Source organism: Vidua chalybeata, chromosome 1 (assembly GCF_026979565.1).
Source record: "Vidua chalybeata isolate OUT-0048 chromosome 1, bVidCha1 merged haplotype, whole genome shotgun sequence".
In the NCBI taxonomy this organism is placed as follows: Eukaryota; Metazoa; Chordata; class Aves; order Passeriformes; family Viduidae; genus Vidua; species Vidua chalybeata.
The window spans coordinates 64,461,338-64,477,772 of NC_071530.1; the positions used below are offsets into that span (position 1 = coordinate 64,461,338).

The following is a 16,435-nucleotide window of genomic DNA, read 5'->3' on the forward strand; positions in this document are numbered from 1 at the left end:
AGGAGCAAGCCATACAATTAATGCACAGCACAGTATCACTTCATCCAGAAAAAATGGGAGAGGAGATGGGGAAGGAGGAGTGGAGTTTCTCCTTTTGAGAAACCTCATCATGGGAGCAAAAATGGTTCTCCAGCCTCCAAGTGTTGCTGTTCTGGAGCATACACAGTGATTCTCAGATCTCAAGGCATTTAGGGAACATCAATTAATTAATTAATTAAGACTGGATTCCACATCAAAGGCAGGTATCATTACACATCTATTTTGCACATGGGTAAAATGAGCTGCAAAGCGAACCTAAGCCTGTCCCGAGGCAGGAAGCACTGCCTTGCTCCTGCTGAGGGAAAGCTGCCCTGCAGTATCGAGCAGGAAGGCTCAGCACACTGCAGACCCAAACTTCCCCCCTCACACCACAAGATAAAACAGAAAATGGAGATATTTCTACATGCCACCATCTTCCCAAGAGTGCAGCCTGTGTTTGTGAGGCACAAGAACCCCTGCCCATAAGCACTGATTTCCTTTGCTCCACATTGTGTGCCCATGACGGACCTCAAGCACCATTAGCAGCAGGTCAGGGACAGCACCATGTATATGTAAAACCATGGTCACAGGCTTGGAAAAGCAAAATCTCTGAGGATCAAGGACTCCACCGAGCAATGCCTATCTGCTAGTCAGATGCCACATGCTGAGCAGGAGGGCCCTACAATCGTTGTTTGGAATTATGGACTGTATTAGCTTAGACTTACAAGAGAACAAGATGCTCCTCAGAAACAATGGAATATTTTTGCTTGTGATCACCATTAGCCCCATTTATTTACACCAGGGAGCAACAAAGCTTGGCAACACCCTGCCAGCAACAGCAAATTCACAAAATCATGAAGTTTTCAAGCTAAACAGGAAGGAGATATGGGAACTGGAGAGGACATGACACACCTGCCCAGAGACAGAAGCTGGCCATTCCACAAGCTTGGAAAGGTAAAGCTCCTGCACTTACCACATATCCCCTGGTATTTTTAAACTAAACTGCTAGCAGCAAAGGCCCCAGTCTTTCCAAGGCATTGTTTAGCACACACACCAGAAGAAATATTGAAATATGGTCTGGTGCCTTCCACAGGAAGGAGCTACCAAATCTCTAACCCTGCAGATTGGGTACCAAAAGGACTTTTCTCCATCTCAGAGGGCTGAAATGGGACTAGAAAGTCTGCTTGATCAGGTGGTGCTGCTTCAAAGGCTATGTCCACGGGCACAGATAAATCACTTAGCTTTTGCAATAGTTTTAAGCAGCTCGGTCTAAAACAAGTGTTAGCTGTTTAACACTGAAATGTGTTTTCTACACACAAGTCTAAAAGAGACAGATGTATGTTCTCATCTGTTGCGTGCACCCTAATGTAAAAAAGGAGTCTAACTTTGTTCCTAGAAAAGAAAATCTGGCACAGCAATCTAAACCTGCCTGGTGTTTACTAGAAGAATATGAGGACAATGTTTTTCTTTTAAATAAAAAGTCTCACATTACTCTCCCTTCCTGTTCTAAAACTTCTTCCAAGAATTTCTCTCCTTCATTTCTAGGCCAATTTTTATGATATCCAAGTAGTTATCACAACAGCACTATAAAAGCACAACTCTTCAAGGTTTATTCAGGGCAAACAGACCTCAACCAGACTGCCAGTTTTGGCAGAAGTTTGGCATGGCCAAGGACTCAGTACAGTAAGATACAGAACTCAGCATCAGTTAAACTGTACAGCAACCTCCGCCAATCATCTATCCTCAGTGAAACATGCGCCAGGCTCTCCTTTGAAAAAGATTCAGGGATCTCAGCACTGAAAAGGTCCAAATGCACACAAATCTGTCCACAAAGAAATCACTTGCAAATTTCCCCTCAACTGAAGCAAGGAAATACCAAGCCTTCAGTAGCACTCCTCAGTCATTCTCAGGCAACAGGAAACAATGCACTAGCACTTTAAGTGGGGATTTCAAGCTTGGTGAAGTGAGTTACCGATGCCCACACAGGATACACACCTTGGTCTTCAAGCTGGCTCTGAAAGTATAAGCCAAAAGTAAGCGAGGGAAACCTCAGCACGAGTGGTTTCAAGCTATGATCTCATTAGCTCAACACACAGGCTTGAAAGTGCACACAACATTTGAAGTAGAGGGGGTTTGGATCTGTGTGCATATACTACATGTCAAAACACAAAGAGGCACACATTGTCCCAATGCAAAATTTCACACCAAAACATTAATAAACACAGATGTGTTTAAACAGAGGAAACAAAAATATTCTCCACCAAACATATCTGTGACAGCAGATTAGAGGAAGTATTATATTTCAGCACAGACTGGCAATATCACTAGCCTGAAGTACACAGTACAGAGATGCCGTGAAAGACAAAATTACACAGCCTAAAATTGATGTACAAATATTTTACTTGAGGGGAAGGAAAAGGTTATGACAGAGAGAAAAGACTTGGAGGTACAGGGTAGGAAAAGGACACAACACACAAGAGAGGGACAAGACTGGGTTGTTTTTAGCTTAACACTTGCCAAGTGACAAAGCAAACATGAGTCATAGTAAAGGTAACTCAAAGTGTGATGTGACTGCGATGGAGAGCTGAGCAGACCACACTGCATGAGTCAGTAGCACAGATAAAAAGGGTGATAAGATGCAGCAGATGGGACATGTCTTTACTAAAACAACCCTGCAGGACACAGGCCTTCTTTGCTCTAATGAAACAGTCGTGCCAAGCTGCCACACGCTGGCTCGTACGCTTGCGATCCTGTGAATCAAAGAACGCCACGCATGGTTAGAAAAGCAGTAGGCAAACAGCTGCCGACAGCCCCGCATGCAAAAAAAAAAAAAAAAAAAAAAAAAAAAAAAAAAAAAAGCACAGAATGCAAAGCAACAGCACCGCCCCAACCCTCACACACCCCGACGAGTGCCTGGGACTCCACCCTCCAAACCACTCAGGCGGCGGGGTGGAGAGGAAGAGAAGAGGGGAAGGAAGCTGTCGCTGGGACCATGGCATTCAACGTGGCCGTCAGCCAGCTTTTCCGTTCCTGCTAGTCAGACTTGGCTTTCCTGGTGGGTGCCGAGGGCAGGCGGCTGCAGTATCACCCCGGCCCCGTTCTGCCTCCCCTGCATGCACCTGCAGAGCCCGGAGGCAGCTGCAGCTGGACAGCTCGTACATGTCTCATGAAGCCGAAAGGGCAGCTGGGGCTACTTGCAGAGCTACACTCCAGTGGACCTGCCACTCAGGTGGCTTTGCAAAACTCAGGTTTAAAGCTCCATCATTTTTTTTTTTGTAGGGCTGTTTTGCTGCAAGAGCAGAACATTTAGCCCTATATTCTTGGGTAGCAGAAACCATACACTCATATGCAAGGCCCCATTACCTGCAAAATGCAAATGCTGCCCTGGCCACAAAAACAACCTGCAGTGGTGGTTCCTCACTGTCAGGATCCCTCCACTTCTGAACCTGGTCAGGAAAGATGAAGGTCCTCTGTCACAAGCTCAAATGAGGATAGAGACATAAGGCAAAGCTCAAATCACCTTTCATCTCACTTCTTGGATGAGGTAAAATTATACTCTGCCTGTAAGGGGCAAGATGGAAAGTAAAATACTCTATTTTTAGACACAAGATCCTGCTTCATCAGGTTCATCTAATTTCTAAGAAACAAACTTTGGCAAAGATCTGTAGCTGAAGGGGATGAAACATGACTTGTTTAATTTTCTTTTAGTGCAACTCATAGCATGACTAGCATAAATCTAAGGAAATCTGCTTTAGCCACATAGACACACCAGCTGTTTTATTTGGGATAGTCCCTATATTTTAGCAATATATATAGAAAGAGAGATAGAGTTTGCTTTCCCCCAATCTGTCCTGCCAAAATAAGCATGTTACGCCCAAGCATTTCAATGGAGCTAGAAGGTGTGTCTATTCCCCTGCTCCAAACATCCTTATTTATAGATTTCAAAATTTGACAGGTATACTGAGGAAGAGCAGTTGCTGAGCCTAACACACTCTGCACAGCAACAGATCTGTTGTAACAGATTACAGGCAGAGAGAGAGAGAGGAAAGTGTTGTACTTTCCTTCTTTACAGAAGTCCTTGCTTTCAAATGCAGCTTTTTTGGAGATAATGACAGCAAGGGTTTGTCTAAAATAAAGCTGGACTGAGAGCCAAGGCTCACTGCAGCCCCACAGACAACAGAGCTTGGCTATGCACTTTGGTCATACATGTATATTCCAAGAAGTAGGTAGAGGAACTGCTCCCCTGCAGTAATCAGGAACATTAGTGAAGGGGGAGGGTGGTCAGCCTGTGTGAAAAACACTAAAGTTAGTTTTCATTTCCTGTCAGTTTAAATATTATCTTAGAGGCTTCATTAGCTGATATTTTCTGGCTTGCGTGCAGTGGAGCTCCTTTTGTTACTCACTCACAGAAGGTCCCCATCAGCTACCTGCAGTTAAAGTGTCTGTGCTCCTAGAATCCACCCTGCCCTGCCCACCATTCGCAGGCTGTAGCATCCAGTGAATCAGTCTGCAACCAAAAATTGCTCTGTGGCCTTCCCCTAGTAAGTCTACAAACAAACATACTCCTGATTATAGCATCCACTAGCAAGCTGTTAAGAAAAAAAAAAAAAAAAGAAAAAAAAAAAAAAAGGAAAGAAAAAAAAAAAGAAAATGAAACAACAACCAAACAAACACAAAAACCCCGAAAAGATAAAATGCACAGGATTCATGGAAGCTGATGCACAACTTTTCCCTCAGTCTAATCTTTCCATTACCCCTTGAAGGGTTTTGGCCATGCAGAAACACCCTCATGCTCATTTTACTGCTGGGTTTCACACTTACTGATTTTCTTTGAACTCATGATACAAGTGCCCCTATTTCTTCTGCAGGTGATTCCTGAAATCACTGTGTAATTTGCATGTGGACATACAGTGTCAACTGACCTGAACACAATTAGTGACAAACTGTGATCAGAACGCAGATGCAGACTCAGTGCAGATTTCCTTGACCTCAGCCTGGAGACAGTGCTGCAGTAACATAAATCCCACCACAGGGCTTTCAGGCCACCAGTGCAGAAACTACTAAATGGTGACAAATGGATGAAAAACCACGACTGATAGTTCTGCAAAAAGGTTCCTCATCTCCCAGCCACAGCCCCTGTCAATACATTCACTTCTGAGCATCACCTTTCAAAAGGACCCATCAGATGCACTCATCCCTCTAAGCTGAGCTCCAAGAAACAGGCAAGGGTGACACCCTGCATCAGAGGCAGCTGAGGATGGGCATCAAACTAGGAGAGGAGAAGGGAAAGGTACATGTGAGGGAGCACAAAGCTTATGATGCTAAGAGTTAACCAGCGCACTACATGCCAGGAGCAGCAACCTATTGCCATGCATGAACTCTGACCAGGAGCAATGCTGGGAAGAGTGCGCAGCCAAAGTCATGGCAAAGGGAGATGGAAGAGGGGCAATCACCCAATACTCCACCCATGCCCATCTCTGAAGATTTATCTCAGAGATGATCATTGATTCCTTCCTCAGTTTCCAAGAACTGGCTTTTCTATACACACTAGAGAAAGAAAAATAGTTTTCCCAGTATCTTTCCTTCCAGCTCGTGTTTGCAAAGCTCTCCAAGAAGAAAACTGCCAGACTCCACAAGTGATCAGTGTTATCACACTTGATCCATATGTGCCTTGAGCTTGCTACCGCCCATGGGACCAACAGCCATCACTGCCTTTTGCTGGAAGAGATTAGGTAGCATATCAGAAAACAAAATTACTAACTTTATTCCTAAAATCTCTCAACAGTCTTCAGTCTCAGTTCCTCATTTACAGCTGAATGAATTTGAAAGACAGAGTCACTTTTGCAAGATCCAAGAATGTGACTGAGAACACAGCAGCAAAGCCTCAAGCTCTGCTCCTCTCCTATGTCTGTTAGACAACCCTCTTCTCCCCCTCTGGGCACAGTGCAGATGGGTCACTACCTTCTGCATACAGGCTAATATACATAAGTGATTTCTTTCTCATGCACTTATGTATGTAAATTAAGACATATTCTAAACTAGGTTATGACAGTGTATATTACATTCAAATGTGCTATCTATTGAAACTGTTCAAATTCAGGGTTCTTGTTTGTGCAACATCTAGAGAAGTCACAAAGAAAGTCAAACCTCAAAACTGCTATCAGTTAATGACTACACTTCTTAAACCAGGCCTGGCAGACAGCCTGCAGCAGCAGTCTTCTGCCAGGCCGGAGAGGGTATCTGTGATGCCAGTGCATTTAGCAGGCTGAATTATGTAGCTGGTTCAAACAAAAGAAAGAAACTGGAAGTTGTAGATGTAAGGAAATAGGAGTTAAAATAATTTCTTAACAGAAGTGATATGCAAGAGTTCAAGATCTATGATTCCCAAAACTCTTATCTAAGATACTGTGACCAAAAAAACAAATTTGACTTAATAACTAAAATTAACAGTTCCTTTTAAAAATTACTTAATTTTAATGCAAAACAAGTTGAATTTTTTTTCTCTTCTCCCCTCCTATTTTTCATCTCCTATTTTGAGGAAGCATTTAGTTGCATGACAGAAATGTTTCAGAATCTCCTTTTTGGGCATTTTTGCTGAACATTTATTTTCATGTGAATATAGCCTGATATAAGTTGAATGAAAAAATCTAATCTAGTCAACAGTGAACAGAAAGCACACCACTGATATAAAAAAACATAGAAAAATTAGAGGCTCACAGAAATCTATGTTGGAGCAGATTAGTGGTAGAACATCTGTAGAAATACAATGTAGTACAAGTTTAAAAAAAGATATATGAAATTATTTCAAGTACTGAAAGCATTCTCTTCTTTAAGGACTTTAACTAAAAAGAGTAAATGCAAAGCAAGATTTAGAAGCTGGTGATTTCTGTAAAGTTCTTCTGATTGCTGATTTTAGTCACAATTGAAATCAGGAGTTTAAATCCCCTGAAGAACCTCCACAGGAAGAGCAGTGCCGATTTATTTCTTATGAGATGGGAGACTCAAGATCATGAAGAATGTTAGTTTTCTGATGCAAAGCAGATACACTGGGACAGAGACAAGTGCACACTGCTATTCCATATTTAAAAAGGCAAGAGACCAAAATATATGCACATATGTGCACGTGTGAATACGTGTCCTCATTTTGTTATCACACTCAATCAGGACACAGATCTGCATAGCAGCAGACTAGGAAGATGAAGCTCTTGAAAAGAGGTAATGAGCAGCAATTCTTCCAGGAGCAGGAGCACCAGGAGTGGCTCAGCAGCAGATCTCTTGCTGTAGGCACAGCATTATGAGGCCAGAGCTGCAGGGCCAGGGGCACGAACAAACGGTGATGTCTGAATGCCTGGGGTTAGTGTGGATGCTGCCAGGATTACTATAAACCTTGCTAAATCCATGCTGGGCACATGGCATCCTCTGCCAGTGCTCCTAGGCCCAGGATGAGGGTGACAGAACATCCCTCAGGACTGTCAAGCCAGAGGCTGCACTGAGCAGGACACAAGGAGCCTGGCTGTTCTCACATGGAAGCAAACTGGCCCTCCCAACTCGGGAAACTCTTCTACAGGTGTCCTGTACATGCATCATAGCACCACATGAGACCTCCTCTTCCCTGTCATGCATAGTGACAAGAACAGGGGAAACTGTTTCAGAAAGTTCATTTTTGTTCTATAGCAAAAATGGAGTTGAAAGACTTCAGGAGACCTGCAGGAACTTTCAAGTCATAGAAGGGATCCTCCAGTGAAGAAAAAAAGAGAGGAAAGTATCCATAGGGACACCACAAGGCATTTCTCAGGGCACTTAATGTAACAAGACAATGGAGAGTAACTCGTGTATAGATAGCAATAAGGTAATTAAAGCTTAGTTCTTCTCAGCCTGCTCCCTGCTCCACATAAAAGAAGCACATAAGTGCAGAGACATCAAGATTGGAAACACAACATCTTGCTCCAGTTTAGCTCCCGTGCCTAAAGTACTGCTGGCTTTACTATGGCCATGCAATCAATAACAGGTATTGATAGTGTTTGCACAATATTTCAATAAGCAAAGTCAACTAACATTGCTTCCTCTACTTCTGTATAGAGTAAGATATTTACAGGAACAGCCTTCTGAAATGCTCCAGTAAAATTAGCTTGCTCAGATATTTTTTTTTTTTTAACTAGAACAGAGAGCAGAAGGGTATCATCATCACTGGGGTTTGTGCATAAATCAGCTGTCTATTTTTCACTGGTGTGTTGCAATAATGAATTGCCACTATCTCTTGAGTTGTTTGCTGGGTTATTATATTACCTAATTACCTAAGTTCACAGAAAAATAAATAAATAAATAAATAAATAAATAAATTTACTTTTTTCATTATTTCCTGGGAAACGACCTTCAGAAGCATATAGTCCACCTCCTTTCCCAAAGCAATGCCCAAAATATTCCCGTGGGAAGTTTGTCTGTTTTATAAAAACCTCCAGTGATGATGCTTCCACAGCTTCCTCAAAGGCAAATAACTGCAAGACCAAAATATCCTTATATTTTAAAGCTTTCTTAAATGTTTACCTAAGTCTTGCGACCTTCATATAGAGCCCATTTCTTTTAGACCTGACCCCAAGCAGTCAGGCAGTAAAGTTTATTCCCCTCCTCCCTGCAGAAACCTTCCACATACTTGAACACTACTATCATGTCTGTTACTGGCCTTGTCCCCCGTAGACTAAACAATCCCCATTCTTTCATCTTCTTTCCCAGGTCATGTTTTCCAAATCTTTCATCATTTTTCCTGCCTTCTCCCTGGACATGACCCAGCTGGCTCTTGACTGTGTTGTGCCCCAAACTAGAGGTTAAGCCATTTCAAACACTGAATGGAGTGGAGGGACGGAACATAGACGGGGATGGAGAACCCTTGTTCTTTTTATGACTGTATGACACCTACGGTCTCAGGTCTGCGACCCCTTTCCCTCCCAGATGCACTGTCCTGTGCACATGGACCAGGCCTTGGAGAATTTGAGCTGGAACACTTCCCTATAGGCATGGTCAGCAGCTCCAAGGCCAGAACTGAAGCGAGCAGGGGATCAAAAGAAAAGCTGCCCACTCAGCAGAGCACTGGCAGCCCAGGTGCCAGGGGAGAGGAGAGAAGGATGTGTGACAGGCTGGTTTTCTCTGCTCGTCTGGGAACCAGCTGTGATATTTTACTACCCTATTCAACCAAACCAAGCCAAACTCCTAATCCAGTAGAGCCCAGCACCAGCTCACAGACCTTCTTCTGTAGAACCACTACTGAGTCAGCCCCATTCTGTCTCATGCAACTGGATATTTCTATCTCTCTACAGCACTTCTATGTTTGTATCCTGGCTGTTTTTCAAGGTTTTTTCCTAGACTATTTCTCCTATTAGCCAGGGCAGCTCAAAACTCTAATCCTGCCTTCCAAGAAGCCTGCAGCCCCCCTTCACATTTCTTATCCTATGTAAAATAAACAATTGCTCTCTCTGCTCCATCAATCATTTCAATAATGAAAACGGTGAGTATTACCAAAGCCAGGACACACCCCTGGGGAATCTCTCACTCACTCCAGACTTGCAGTTTAACAGCAAACCATGAATAACTACTTTGACTAATGCCTGGTGAAATGCTGTGCACCTACATTACAGACCAGTTAACTAGACATCCAGCCTGCCTCAAAGAAAGCTGTGTTAGAAAGCAGCCAGAGTCCCCCATTGAAGAGGGAGTAATTTCAGTCAGACAGAGGGGTCCAATTACACTGTCATAGGCACTGTTGGAAAGTCTTTGCTAAACACTGCCATAAAAATGTAATGCATGCTGATAGGAGAAAAACGAGGGTTGATAACCAAGCTTAGGATGACAGGAAGAACTTCAGTAGAACTGAGACAGCAGGAGCTTCACTTTGCTTCCAGCAAAAGAGAGACTTGGAAGAAGCAAACTGAATCACAATATAAAAGTTACAGGAATTTTGTGCCTTCCATCAACTGCTGCTGACTTAGCAGTTAAGGAAGACACTATCACACAGGTGTGGTTTTGTTTGGGTTTTTTTTAGTAAAATAAAATGTTTTCTTAGCTCTTCCAGATGTTTTTCCAAAGTGCATTCTTTACTGCTCCCTAACAGCCTATTCTGCTCAAGGATCACAAACAAACCTGACAGATAGCAAAGACCATGGTTCCCAAAACCCTGATAAACGCTTTTAATCAACCACTGAAAACATCCCCATCCCCATGCCACCACTAAGAGAAGCAAGTGGCAGTGGCCGGTGCCTGAAACAGGGATAAAGGGTAAGTTCCATGGAAAGTGAAAGGTGAGGCAGCTTTCCAACACTGGCTCTCTCTGCTTGCGAAAATAGCAATGCCCAGCCCACGCCTCACTCCTACTTCTGTGGAAGATGCACTTGCTTCCCAAGAGAGTTTACTCTCGCAATGCAGATGTGCTTCACTGAGGCAATCGCGCTCTGTTGCGTAACAGAACACAGAATTAAACAGTGTGTGCTGTTCAGTACATTTTTAAAATGTACACCACAAGTTACTGTGGAGATCAGCGATGGTGCCAAGACTGTTAACACAATGATTTTAGCAGGGAAGAATACATCATATCCTCCCTACTCCCACGGCTTACTCGCGTTGCAATTTTGCAAAATCCTTTTGTACTTGTCAGTAAAATACAAAGTCACACATCTGTGTGACACATCTGTGTGACTTTTGTTTGATCTTTGGTGAATGTGGGTATCGTCACCTTAGGACCTAACACACCTGCACCAGTGGCAGGTGCAGGACAGCTCTGGGAAGAACCTGGCAGGTGACTGTACCGAGATGCTCAAAGCTGAACCCTTCACCTCATGTCTAAGAGGGGTTAAAAAAAAAATTATTTGCAGAACCCAGAACCAATAATTTCCAGTCTCCTCTGTGAACAGGGAGGAACAACACTGCAGATGCTTCCATACTTTGAATAAGACTATACATACATTTAGATTTTTCTCTGTTTCCAGGAGTTGCACAATGCCATTCCTCTTCAGAGGAATACAGGTCTTTTCTAAAATATATTATGCATAACCTAGTTTTCCACAGCAGAAAATTCACCAAGGGAATACTGTTTGCTTATACCAGAAATGTATCCCAAAATTACAGTAATTTATAGCCTCATTTTCATTGACAAAAGAAATAATACCATTCTCTTCTGACAAAAATCAGTACACTGAAAAAGTAATGAATAAATGTCTATAAACAGGTATCAAATAAAGCAACTGTCAATCACTGCAACAAAACTTTAATTAAATCATATGGTAAGCATAAAAAACAAAAAATAAGTAAAACCAAGTCATATAATCTGAAATCAAAATAAAAATCTGTCTGTCATGCCAAAGCACAATTCAGAGCAGTAAAATACCATACCTGTTAAGTGATTGGTCATCTAATTGCTAATTGTAAAGTTCCAAGTTTACAAAGCAAAGACAAACATCCAGATTCAGCAAAGTACATCTGTATTTTAGAAACATATTTTATGTGACTGAGTTTAAAACTCTGAAACTGTTCATATACACCTCTACCATGATTTTTTTTTTTAAGAAATAGAAAGTGATCTGCACTGTTCACATTTTATATTACAAATCAAATCAGCATTCAGCCTCAGCTGAATATATATTTCTGGAGACACATCAGAAAGAAACCTGAGGATTAGCCCTAACACAAAAGGATGAGGGAGTTGCTTGCTGTCATCCTGCCAATTTTCCAGAACAGAAGAGTTAGCAAATGAGGCATAAAGGGATGTGAGCAAAGAAACTCATACCTGCAAAAAATGCAGAAATATCAGGTGTGCAGGAAAATGATAGTAAGTAGTATCAGGGCAAATCACAGGAACTGCTGACTAGCTGAAATTCCTTCTGGCCTCAGCTGGAAGTACTTAGCACCCTTAAGGCTAGTTAAACTTATAAGCCATCCTAAATTGATGTTACAAATTAAATTTGAATATTCACCACTAAACTTTTTTACGTCTCTGACCTTTTACTGGAATCAACATAAGGCAGCAGCACTAACTGAACCCCTAGTTACATTAAAGAAAATCCTCCTGAGTGCCTCCCTATCTGTTACTGTAAAATTAATACAGTCCTCTCTCTTTTATTTCTTATAGTGATGGTGGTAGCAACATCAAATATACCTATGCTATTGCTGTAGGGGAAAACCCAAAAAATTTCCATTTTGGTCTCTGAAAAATCTCTCATTACTGCAGCTGGATGGCTTTCTGGGTAAAAGACAACACACGTGCAGGGCAAGTACTGAAGTGAGAGGCGCACACTCGATAGGGCACACCTCTGAACAGGAATGCAGCAACCAGCCCCAGCTGGGGCAGAGGGACAGTCACGTTGTGGTAGGGTTTGAGTCAGCTGCACACTTCTGTATCTGCCAAAGTGGGCTGACAGGTTTCATTTGACAAAGCCTACTTCTGGGGGAGGGGGAAAGCCAAGGTGGGGATGAGGAGTTTCACACCTGCCTGGGGACACCTTATAAGTGACTATAATTATTCTGATACATAGTATTTAAAAACTTAAAAAAAAATATTAATTAACTGAAGAAAAAATGGTTTAACTTACTGAATAAGACACCACTTTAAGAGGTTTCCCCACTTTCCCTGCTGTAAAGCATTTCAGAAAAATTCAGCCACTGAGCTACTGCTTTTCTTGACCTTTTCACTGAAAGAGAGCAGAGTAAAAACAGGAAAGAGCTAAAATGATATGCATTAAAGATGCTTCATATTAGGAAAGTCTTTTGAGTCAATGTTGCAAATTCACTCTGTGTCAGATTTGCCAGTATACTGCTTGCTAAAGGCTATCTATTGAGAGCACCAGCAGTCAAAGCAGGCGTGTTGCTCTCAGCTGTTGCAGCAACACCGTACACACCATATGATGCAGCTATGTAGCATTTGCATCTGGTGCTGGTTTTCCACATCCAAAAGTTCACTTCATGTCTTTTGATTAATTTATAATGCCCTGAGCCCCAGGCAGATTTGCTCTGCTGATTTCCCTTTTCTTAACAATAATACAAATAAACATGGAAACAAATCTATTGTCTGAGGAACCCTTCCACTAATTCTGTTCTTTGATGGTTTGGTTGATTTACTATGGTGAGGAATCAAGAGTGAAGTGAATCGTAGCTTAATACTGAGTGTGGTTAATCTTCCCTTTGCATAATGCTGGTACACTACAGCCCAAATACCAGAGATTTATTTGATGTGTACATGCTTTCAAGCATTAGTAAACAAGTTGCAGCCGATTATGAAAGAAGAGCAGATCCAAAAAGTTGTGAAGCTCTTTATGTACTAGATTGGCATTGGCAGTGCAATATACTTACATCTGCATGTGTACTGGCTTTAAAACTCTGGGCACTATTTCATGACAAAACATCATTTTTCGAACTGTAACTAAAAATATGGCTGAGATCACTTCCCATGCCCTGATACACTGTTGTCTGAATCACAACAAAACTAAGCAAGAGGCACAGTCTTCTTTTTCTCTTTTTATTCTTTTAATTGCTTTTATTCCTCGTAACATAACCATTATGAGGAAGAACTTATACTAGAGCTTAAGAAATGTACAGACACATTCATTCCCATGAAAAAACACAAAGTGTCTCTCACTTCTCATTTCTTATTCTTCCATTACTTTGAAGAAGATGTTATAGAAGACACAGAAGTACTCTATGAAACATTACAGTTTCTTACTTTACTAGACCTATCAAATAAATTACAATCCTACATTCTATAACTAAAACATTCTTTTTCTTGTTCATGTACAAATTAAAATAAATTTGTTTCTTTAGAAGCTGGTCTTAAGAATAAAGCATTAATTTAAAAATTAATTTTAATAATGAAGTTTCAAGCAATGGTACCGTGGAAGAACTTGGAGTGCACAGAAGTTACTTGCATGTGGCAATGCCTCCTGGATAAAAGACCCAGTGTGGGTCTACATTATTTTAACACACACAGGCAAAACCCACCCAAGCTGTAATGTTAGGTATCAATAAGTCATTCTCGCAATATCGTGTATTTTTCCTACCTAGGAGAAGAATCATGATCCCATACTCAGGCACCAGCTTTAGAGTATGGTGGGTAATTCCTTGCACTCTCACATACCTATGTAATTTTCAGCAAATCTCCCAGTGTTTATACTGACCCCCCCACATAGGCTACAACTGTACACCAGCTGTCACTGCCCTAGATTTTATCCTGTCCTGAACACTGACTGGGGATGACTCAGAAACAGTTGCCTCTGTTTTTTTCCCCTGCTTTATAAATAAAGAAGCCACAACAGAGACAGAGAGAAATTCAGAGCTGGAGGCAGGAAGGACTGCTCAGACAGCAGTTCCAGAATCTTGTCTGTATAGGTGTAGAAAACACACACTCCTGGAGCAAAGTCTTCAGATAAAGCCTCAAATCTTGGTGGCAACTATCAAATGGACGGAAAAGTATATGCCTACAAAGGAGGTGCCGTGAGAACAAATACATCAGTGACTGAGAGACGCCAGGATACCACAAAAAAGTAACACAGTAAGAAGAGAGGATGCCAATGTCTCAGATAAGCAGTTATGGCCATGTTTACTTAAACAGTTCTGCTGAGCTGTTCCCATTTCAGGCAGAAAACTTTGATTTAAGGAAGAGACTTGAAGTTCTCTCTTCATATTTTTTCCCTTCAAAGCATGAAAGAACTTCCTTTTTCAAAACCAATTTAACAAAGTTTACATCCAAACCCTCTCAGTCCCAAAAATGTCAGATCTGAGCTCTATTAAAAGCAGCAGTTAGTGCAGCCAAATGCTCCACAGTACATTTAATAGACTATAATATTTCTAATGCCTTATGGCCTGAAATCTGTGATCTGGAAAACCAGCCAAGCACACCCACCCAAGAGCAATGACTGGTACAGGGAAAACTCTTATCACCCTGTGGTCTTCCATCACCACTGGCATGAACAGACCAGGGACTCTGCAGCTGCAGACAGTGAGCATACAGACCACCTCTCTGGCAAGAGGAAGCCTGAAGGAAGCAGACAAATTAGAAATGAAAGTTGTGCCAAGCATGTAAACATAGAGCTACTGTTTCAAACTTCAAGTCCTGCAGTTTTATGGATGTGTTTTATTACTTGATTTTATTGGACCCTTCTTCTCCTAGCCTACTGCTTCCCTCATATCACTTACAGTTCCTCCCATCCGTTTCTGCCTCACATCCTTCAGGCTGGAAGATTGCCCAGATCAGCTTCCCTAGTTCAGCCACTAACTCCGTTGACGCCAGTGAGGACCAGCATAGGCATCTGCCCTGAGTTCAGGTATGAGCACCCTGCACACCCAGCAGTACTTTCCCCTAGCTGGCCCAAAGGATGCTTGGGACAAGCATTTTGATGCAGATTTCACAGTTGCCAGTTGTGACACTGGAAAATACAGTTCATGCAGTCTCCTGACAAAACACCACACTGCCTGTTCTTCCATATAAGGCCTAGGTGTAGGAAAGTAAAATAGCTTTTCTAGTAAGTCATGCAAAGAGAAGCGGCTTCCTGGTACCTATTACAGCTGACTGGGAGCTAAAATGACGCTAATTACACTGCTCAGTTGAACTCCAGCAAGGTTCCATGAGTCCCAGCACAAAGAGCTCTGCCTGAGCAAACCCCCTCCCCATCAGGCCCCTCCGTGCAACCACGTGTGAGCAAGGCCCATGCCAGGGGTACCCAGCCTGGCATGGCCTGCTGCTCCTCTGTCACCAATGGCACAGGGCAGGAGCAAGGCTGTCCCCATCCGAGCAAGAATTTACTCCTAAATCAGGTTTCCTAAGCATCAAACCTACTGCTGAGGAGCATTTTCCATTCTTGCCAGCCTGACTGCTCAAGATGAAGCAAAGGTTTGGGTGACTGCAGCTCATTCCGTGTTATCACACAAGTGGGTTGATGTGGATTCGCAATGAAGCATAAGAGGCAGCACACTCAGATATGAGCCAAACTGAACTTTTAGGAATGGTTTCTCCTATTTCAGGCCCATACCATTTCACTTACTAGGGGTGCAGTGGAATTTTTAAAAAGCAGTCAGAAATAGTGCAAGAAAAGGGGAAAAATTATTATCTGCCTAAATCTCAATAATGAAATGAAGCATTTTTCACTTCCATGTCTCAGTATCTCAAAAATAGGAAGGGGAGTGTTATCATTTACTACCAGGTATAAGAAATGAATGGATTCTGACAAGTACCAACAGTAACACTTTATTCCCTTTCATAACAGAAACAAACAGAAAATGTTTTACTCCACAGGATGAGTTTTCCAGAAGGCTTTCAAGTTCTCTGAAAACAGCTGTAACTATAACACTGCTCACAGAATGTTTGCTAACTTTATCAAACATGTTCTCTGTTAAACATTAATTTTGATATAGATTCACTTAGCTATCCTATTGTACTTTCAAAGTC

The 16,435-nt window shown here is 42.1% G+C and overlaps 1 protein-coding gene across 7 annotated transcripts in view; it reads right to left on the minus strand.

Moving 5' to 3' along the window:
* The window catches only part of ATXN1 (ataxin 1), a 223,385-nt gene that overhangs the window by 173,726 nt on the left and 33,224 nt on the right, over window positions 1-16,435 (minus strand). For 5 of the 7 annotated variants that reach the window (XM_053956556.1, XM_053956528.1, XM_053956538.1 and 2 more), the window contains one exon: window positions 12,591-12,689. The exons of 1 other annotated variant lie outside the window; for it this stretch is intronic. The gene's annotated coding sequence lies outside the window, so the exon portion shown is untranslated. Of the gene's footprint in view, window positions 1-3,381; window positions 3,403-12,590; window positions 12,690-16,435 lie in introns of those variants that run through there. One more of the 7 variants, XM_053956584.1, reaches the window with a different exon arrangement.